The sequence below is a fragment of the Pinus tabuliformis genome, chromosome J (genome assembly GCF_031772625.1).
Source record: "Pinus tabuliformis cultivar Carrire ecotype Pingquan chromosome J, CPIR1, whole genome shotgun sequence".
NCBI classification, from domain to species: Eukaryota; Viridiplantae; Streptophyta; class Pinopsida; order Pinales; family Pinaceae; genus Pinus; species Pinus tabuliformis.
Genome location: NC_142295.1, coordinates 725,064,904 through 725,074,233, shown reverse-complemented (window position 1 = coordinate 725,074,233; position 9,330 = coordinate 725,064,904). Strand labels below are relative to the sequence as shown.

Sequence of the window (9,330 nt, the reverse complement as noted above, 5' to 3'; positions counted from 1 at the left end):
TCATCAAATCCCTCTTGACATTTGCTCGTCCAACTCCACCTCTTGTCTTTCTTCAATAAGTCTGTCAATGCTGATGTCACCTTGGAGTACCCCTCTACAAACTTCTGTTGGTAGTTGGTCATGCCCAAGAACACCCTCATCTCATGGACATTCTTCGGCTCAACCCAGTCCTCAATCGCCTTCACTCTGCTTGGCTCCATTCGTATGTACCCTTGACCAACAATATGCCCAAGGAACGGAATCTTGGTCTGAGTGAACAAACACTTAGACTTCTTCAAGAAAAACGGATTTGCCCTCAGTGCCTCGAACACCATCGCCAAGTGCTTCTTATGATCCTCCATGTTGTCACTGAACACCACTATATCGTCCAAGTACACTACTACGAACGAATCCAAGTATGGTCGTAGGACATCATTCATCAAAGTGCAAAACATAGCAGGAGCGTTACACAACCCGAATGGCATAACAAGGAACTCAAAGCTACCATACCTTGTTACTATGGCGGTCTTCTTCTCGTCTCCTTCAGCTATTCGCACTTGATAATACCCATGCCTCAAGTCCAGCTTGGAAAACACTTGGGCTTTCGCAAGCTTATCAAAGCAATCAGCAGCCAATGGCAAAGAATACATGTTCCTTACCGTCTGCTTGTTCAATGCACGGTAATCACAGCACATCCATAGCTCATTCGAATCCTTCTTTCGCTGGAACAATACCAGAGCTCCATAAGGGGACTTTGAAGGTCTAATGAAACCTGCATCAGTTAACTCCTTTAACTATCGTTTCAACTCCTCCAACTCAAGTCCTGACAACCAATAAGGTGCTTTAGCCGGGGGTTGCTTTCTTGGCTCAAGCTCAATGCTATGGTCCACTGCACGCCTTGGTGGAAGCTTCTTTGGAAGCTCATCAGGCATCAAATCTGCATATTTGGTCAGCACCTCGGAAATCTCGGCTGGAACAGGCGTCCCCACTCCATCACCTTCGACATCCTTGAACATCACCACATATGTCTCCATATCTGACTCCTTCATAGCCTTCTCCAAACTCAGTGCCAAAACATGTTGCACCTTGACTTCCCTCCTTTGCCTATGAGTGGGCAAAGTCCAAGTTTGTGACTGTCCAACCAACACCACCTCATCATAGAAGGGGACAACAATAGCCTTGTTGCCCTTCAAGAAATCATGTCCGAGTATCATATCGAAGTCGTTCATCGCCATCACCGTGAAGTCCAACTGACCCTTCCAGTCTTTTATCTGCACAGGTACTTCGTGTACCAAACCCGCCACTTTAGCTCTAGAGTTCACTGCCTTGACTTCCACATTTGATGGGAAGATCATCAGTCCAACCTCTTTTTCCAACCGTGTCGTCATGAAGTTATGAGTGGCCCCCATGTTCACCAGAGCTTGAATGGTCTTGCCATGAACCATCAAGTCCACGAAACCCAGACTGTTCATCCATAATTTCTCCATAACTCTTCCTTGTTCATCAAGCTTCTTCAACCCTGAATCAACTTCACCTGTCATGAGCAACCCTGCTCTATCAAGCCTCATCAACCCTGAATCAGCTCTGATACCACCTGTCACGCCCCCAATTCTTTTTACCTTAAATTGGCCGGGTGCGGCACCGCCTAAGTTAATAACTTTATCCATCGTTAATTAACTTTACGAACTACGCCTTCAACAATTCATAATAATCATAAATTAACATTATTAATGTGCAGAATCCATCAATAATACAAGAACGATAATAACCCAATAATATAAGAGAAGTAATCTTTTATTATATATGTGAAAGATTACAATGACCGGGAGCAGTGCTCCACCGGAGTTCATAAACAAGGCGGGCGCCCGCCCATGCAAGAGCGCACGGCGGTCACACCTCAACCTTCAACCCAAAATACAATACACAAGTTCTTTGCCAAACGGGCGGGCGCGCTCGTGCGCGACCCGCGCCCATGCGCAACCCGCGCCTGTGCACAACCCAACTTGCTCACACGACTCAGCGGGCGGGCGCCCTAGCGCACCCTCCACCACGCCTTAACTGATTATTACCAAGTGCCAATTCTGTGCGGACGTTGCCCGGCGGGCGGGCGCATGTGTGCTGCCCCTTGCTACGGCCTCGCTCTACTCCTTGCGCACTTCTTCACTTGACTTCGATGAGCCAAGGTTGATGCCCAAATGAGCGCTCAACCTTTTATGTTTATACGCTATCGTGTGAAGTGGCCAGCGCTCGGCCGACCTTCCCTTCGCACTTCTTCACCGCATCGTTCACATATGTTGTTGCCCTTCGTGTGGTCAGCCCGCCCATGGTGCGGGACTGCCCCATCCAATGCGCCCATCGCATATGTTTGCCCACGTCGGTTCGTTCAGCAAGTTCGCCCAACTTGCTTATAAACGATGGTCGCCCAAGCGCTCTCATAACATATGTCGCGCCTTGGTCGCCATCACATATTTTTCATGCCTTAGTCAATTTTCGTGATGGGAGGGGCGCACGCCCGTGCACGCAACCGTAGGGCATTACACCAAAGATCCCAAAGTCTTTGGGTACGTCGGGCATTAGAGGTGAGGAACATCGGAATGTCATATTTAAAAAAGTTTTAAGATTACAAGAGTTGCGAGGTCCGATGAGACTTTGGATGAATCCAACTTTAATGTTAACTCCGAAATATAAACCTTAATAAACTAATTAACACTTGATTACCAAGCCCATCAGAGTTTAATGGTGGTTGGAGGATTCATTAAAAGTTACAATGGGATAATACTCCGAGGTCATGATATGGAATTATATTAGGACTAAAGATTAAAACAAATCTATTGGTGGTGGATGAAGGAGGGGTATCGATGTTCTTGATATATCGGAAGTTATTAAATATTGGAATATCGGAAGAATTATGGGGAGGGATTTAAAATGTTATTATATCGAACAGTTTCGATATTGAATGAAATGAAATGAGGGAGAGTTACGATATTTAAAAGCTGAGGTAGCAATGGGGTGAAGAAGTTTATTACAAAGGGGAGAGGCGGGCTATGTGGAGTGGGACTTTCTCTCCTATATAAACTACAACCACTTTTAATGTTATGTTAATAAAAAGGACTGCAATCACTTGATAATAAAAGTCTTGCTATTAAAAAAACTATAGCCACTTTGCAATTTTGAGATTTCAAATCCTCTTAATTTTTGAAATTGCGATTTGGAATAACATCTGAAATCCTGAAAACACTGAATTTTAATTGTTCTATAATTTTGTTGCGGTAATTTTGTAGGACCATTGGCGAAAAAGTAATAAATCAGCAAAAATAAATTAAATTTCGATATTTACAAAAATTAAAAGAATATACATTTTGTACATTTTTTAGCCCTGACGGTAAAAAATATCGTACTTCGGATGAACACTATTTGCAAACCGTGCATCCAAATGAGATGAAACATAACTGATTGAAATCTTGAAAAAAGATGAACACAATGAAACAATCAAAAGAAGAATCCGAAGAAAATAAAAATTTAGCAAAATTGTCAAACACTTAACCAAAAGAGAACATTAAAAGGTGATTTAGGCTAAAATTTATGGAAAGGGCCCCCACTATTTGAAATAAATAAGTTAAAAATGGGGGTGTTGCGTTTTCACATCAATAGGATGCCAACTCTACTTTTTCAGGAAACTTCCCATTGGCACTAGCAAATGGGATTGCGTAATTCCCAAGCTCAAGGACTTGTGCGATTCCTTGCCTCAGTAAACTGTGTAGTTTCTAAAGAGATGAGATGCTCTTGTGCAGCTTCTAAGCTCAATATTGGCCTACCTTCCATGATTGTGTAGTTAGATGCTCAAGGCCCAACACATTTTCTAGAGACAATGGATTGCGCAGTTCCAAGAGCGAAGACTAACGATGTTGCAAGGTCAAGGCAGGAGATTTCAGATTGGGATCAAAACAAGACATCACAAACACTACATGGAGGGATAAGGCTCCAATATTGGCATGAATACTTGATGAAAATAAAATATGATTCCCTATAGACAGAAGGGAGGCTCCAAAATCATAGCATAGGCAAAATTTTAGAGGGGCGGTTGTAGAAGCTACAACACTTGGCAACACACCAGTAGAACTCTAGCTCTCTGTATGGGCCTTATCTTTTGTAAACTAGGTCTAACTCTTCAGGAAGTATTGTTCATTTCATCGATCACCATAGATTCTTTACTTAGATTGAGTTACAGATATAGTCTCTACCATTCTCTTCATCGGCGACACACTAACAAAGACAAGTCAAAGTTATTTGTTTCAACTAAGGAATAGGAGTATATAGATACACAAGTGAAAAAGGATTATCAGAGTCTTGGTTTTCATCTCTAGTGTTTCTCCACTCCCAATAGGCCTGGACAGTACTTCGGCGGAGTCACTTCAGGAACACAAACATTGCTCCATTTCCAGGGAGCCTGGATAGTACCTTGACAGAGTTGCTTGCTTCACCCCCCTGTGCAAGAATCCTTTCTCTTATTTCACCCCTTTCACCTCCCTGTACAGGAAGCCTTTCTCTTCTTTCTCTTCTTTCACCCCTTTCTATTCTTTTGTTGTCAGTGTACGTAATTTTTGTACTAGCATTTATAGTAACCTGGATTTTAGTTAGTGTTTTGTTTTTCTAAGGAACTACTTCAAATGATCATACCATCATGTTATACAAAATAACTATCAAATCATTCATATTCTGAAACTTTTAGTGAGGAGCATAGAATTGGGAGTCTAGGTCTCATCAACCAACTAAACCCATTGTAGACAATTCAAAGGCTTCAAGACAACTTCATACTACATACACTTTAGACAATCCCCTAACTTGGAGCCCACTGACCACTATTGTGATTTGCCCATCAATTTAGTTTAGCATAAGAAAATAGATAATTCACAAACGAGAAGGATGCAAGGAGTCCAATGGTCGTTATGGTGAGCATGATGGAAAAGACCATAAGCATATATCATCCAATGTACAAAGCAACTGATACAATACCACTAAGGCTACACAGATAAAACACCATATAGTTTATTGAATAGAGAAAAATATAAATTGACATGGATCTAGATGCAAAGAATGATTTCCACCACCACTTCCAATATTCCACACACCGGTGCATGTAAGTAAGAACTAGAGAACTAGAGAAATGTCGGCACCAAAAACTACAAGGAGAATCAACAAAATAAAGAGAAATCCAAAAACATAGTAAACCCACCCCAATTAGATGCCTGACATGATGAAGAAGAGCTCAATGAAAAGAGTGCCGGAAGGAAGTGTTCTTGCACCAAGAACAAGCAACCAAGAAGGATACCTCTGGGGTGGAATATATTTAATAATTTGATTAGTATTCATATGATATTCAATATTTGGTGCCTTGGCTCCAAAAAACCCACCGAAAATAGTCAAATGCACAAAAATACAAAACGATAGGGCCAAAAGAACGATAAATAAAGAGATCAGTATAGCTCCAGTGCCTTGACTTCCCCATAGAAGGAAGTTAAGTATTGTGAGAATCAAGAAAGCAATGCATGGGAAAAAGCAGTGTTACTTGGGAGCGAAAGCGAAAGCGGGGAGCGGGAGCGAAAGCGGGGAGCGGGAGTGAAAACAGGAGCGGGAGCGACATTTTCAGAAGCTCCTAGTTTGGGAGCGAATCCCAGAGCGTTTTTATATAATACATATATTTTTTATATTTTTTATATTTTGATACATATATGTCAACAAAAACATGTAGAATAATGAATTAGATATAAAAAACATAAAAAAAACATAGATTGAACCATACAACAACAATCATCTAGAAGTTATAATCTTCATCAACCACGTCTACAAGTCAGTAACATAGTAACATACAACATATTGAGTCTCATGATTCATCAATCTTAAAGTTTCAAGCTTTCAAAATTCAATATATAACATTTATCATCATTGATCACCAAAGTTGTACTGGTAAGCTAAGTGTAACCATTACAACAAATAATATCTAACATGAAATGAAATGAAACAACTTTCAACTTTCATGAAGCATCATATTCATAATTCATTACTAATGAGTTATAATTGCCAACTTCAAACTTAAATTGTCATATATTGTTTAAAAAAATATCATAATAAATATGAAAGAGTCAATAGTTATAAAAGTTACTAGAAACTAGAAAAGAGAAGTAAATCTATTATCTATTTCTTATGCTTGGGCCTCTTGCCACCACGAGAAATGTCTAATTTTTTAGTCTTGTTGGAAAATCAGGATCTTTGTCATTAATATCACCCTCTAAGCATTAATATCCAGAGGTATCTTTGTCATTACTTCTGTATCTGTATAGGGATCTTTGTCATTAATATCATCCTCTAAGCATTAACATAAGATAGAACAAGCATGGCATGTCAAGTCAAGATTTTGTTTGGATGATGCGTACATGTTTAGGAGGGTCATGATAGAGGAGTTCGACAACCAATGTCACTAACATCAAGGTACATAGAGGGATTGGTGCTCTTGATTAAATACGAGTTCCATACCCTAATACATGACAAAATTCAATGGAAACATTGCAATCCCCCAAACCTGAAATCCTAAAAAATTGATAAGTCTGCTGGATTTTGAATGAAATTTAAAATTCTACTTTCTCCATATGAAATCCAATGAGGCTGGAACCACTCTCAAACATCCTGAGTCATTTCATGGTAATGTTAAAAATTTAAGTAAAAGGATGAAAATGAATATTAAGGAGAATGTCACTTTTACTTTAAGAATTTAACATTGCCATGAATAACATATCAATACTAGGGCCTAGACTTGATCATTAAGCTGCCCCACTCAAGAATTATTTGTTTCTTTCAAAAAAAATTGCATTTCAAACATTACTATAAAAAAAAAAAAAAATTGCAAAAAATGCAAAACGCTCCCGAAATCGCAGGGAGCGAATTTGTTTTAGGGAGCGCACTCCCGAGTCGCTCCTGCCCAGAGCACGAATTGGGAGCGGGATCGATGGAGGGGGGGGGGGGAGCTCCCCGAAACATAGGGAAAAAGCATGCAACATGCCATGAGATTGATTTCCATCCCTTGTGATCCCCTTCCCCCACCCCCCCACCCCCATTTCAATGGTTCTCCACATTCTTATGACAAGATAACCTATTGCAACTCCAAGAACAAGGTAGAAAAACAACATTCCAACGATGAGAGTTCCTTGAGATGTTGGAGACATGAAGCCAAAGGCAACAAACAAAATATTCACTACTGCCATACCCAATATCTGCACTCCATCACCCACCATAAGGCAAAGAATCTTTGAGTGAGCAAGGGACCATAAAACATCACCCACAAAAATTTTTCATCCTAAGAGTTTTTCATTCATTTGAGCTTCCTTGTCCAACTCCTCATAACATGTCAAATCTCGCCTTACAGTTCAAAGGAAGATCACAAGCACAACACCGTCAATGAAAGGAATGATGATGAGTGAGCTGATAATTGAAGACCAGTGCACCTGGGCTCCTTCCATCTTCAAGTATGCATCCCATCTTGATGGCCATCTGATATCACTCTCCACAAAGGCAACTTCATAAGAGAAAACAATTGGATGTCCTTCCTTTACAACTTGATAAGGTCCTCCCCCAGATGGGCTGCAGTCAATGGCAGTAGGATACTTTCCATACATTTTAAGATTTGAAGATGCCTCTATATTATGTTGGTAACTACAAGGAAAAGCCTCAAACCCCACAACCATGAATCCAGGGATCATGCTACGATCTTTGTCGTAGACCGACATTGTATCAATGTCATCTCTTATCCCAATGGCCTTATAAACATTGTCACTTCCATACCTGTGCACTAGAATAGTGAATTTTAGGTGCTTGAAAACATAATGTGTTTTATTGACATAGAATCTTACTGGAAACTTGGTCCACCGAAGGCTAAAATTGTATTGCTTTGTGTACCGAATGACGGGAAGGTTTTCAAGCATCAAGTTCACCTAGCAGAGATTATCGATCCTATGCTTCAACACCTTTTGTTGCTCTGCCCCAAGGGTAGTGATATGGTGAGCTCTCTATCCTATCCCCCATGAGGAGCTCCCCAACATTTGTTTCCATGTACTTCACATGATCTAAGGGTTTGTGAAGGAAAGGCTATAATAAGTGTAGAGAAGCTTTGTCTTGACTGAGGTAAGGGAATTGAAATTCACCCATAAATCTGAGCTCTGGGGATATGAGTGTAGAGCTCTCGATCATGTCCCCCATGAGGAGCTCCCCAAGATTTTCTTCCATGTCCTTTTCACCATCTAAGGGTTTACAGAAGGGCAGGTTGTAATAGTTGTAGGGAAGCTCTGTCTTGATTGAGGTAAGGGAATTGACCTTCACCCATAAATCTGTAATCTGTAATCTGTAATCTGAAGTTTTAGTTAGTTTATAGATTATAGATTTTACAAAAAATATGGCACTATGTTTAGAGCATTTTTTAATAATCAATGCCATTATATATACAATTTTAAGGACTTCCATAGCTCCTCAGATAATTCCTTAAAGGGTACTAGCTCAATGGAAGAGCACTTTCCTTATAAACTGGAGGTTGGTGGTTCGATTCCATTGTGCCCTAACATGAATTAACTAAATGTTTTTTATACTCATTTATTTCAATGGTGATATATTTTTTTGGATTCATTGTTTTATATTATGTCTAATGAGACAAAAGTGATTGTATTATCTTTAAATGTAATTTTGTATTCTCTCTATAGAGACAATAGTTAGAACTAAAGACATATTGTCTCTATAAAGACAATATATCTTTAGTTCCAACTACTGTATTTCGAGAGACAAAAATGAGACAAGAATGCTTGTGTTATATGATTGTCTTTATAGAGACAAATTTTTAAGACAATAATTTGAGAAACTCAGTTAAAGACAATATCTAAGACTATACACATTTTTTGTTTTCTCTCGAGTTAACAAAATTTACCCAGAAATTGTCTCAAATATTGTCTTAAAACCCCCCTATGTGTTCTAGTGCTAGCAGTTGCAGAAAAAGATTGTGATGTATACAAAAGATGTATTATGTTTAACATTATGGCAAGAAATAGACTAGTGATCTATGCAGGTTAAAGGAATGTCAATTGTAGGATAGTCCACTGATGGGAAGAACCAGACCCCAAAAACAAAATGCTCAAGAATTTGTGGGTAAATGATAACTATTTATGTTGCATTTAAGATGATATTTTTTGTAAACTTTTATGGCAATGGTCAAGCGATGGACTCCCTTACAAACCATTGAGTGAGGGGTGAATACCCTCATGAGCATTTAATAAAAATTAAATGTTTGTTGATTTTCACCCTATGGGGTTTCCAAAG

The 9,330-nt window shown here is 39.5% G+C and overlaps 1 pseudogene; it reads right to left on the bottom strand.

Moving 5' to 3' along the window:
• Positions 1-4,855: 4,855 nt before the first annotated feature.
• Positions 4,856-8,572, bottom strand: LOC149228791 (transmembrane 9 superfamily member 11-like; annotated as a pseudogene).
• Positions 8,573-9,330: the final 758 nt, after the last annotated feature.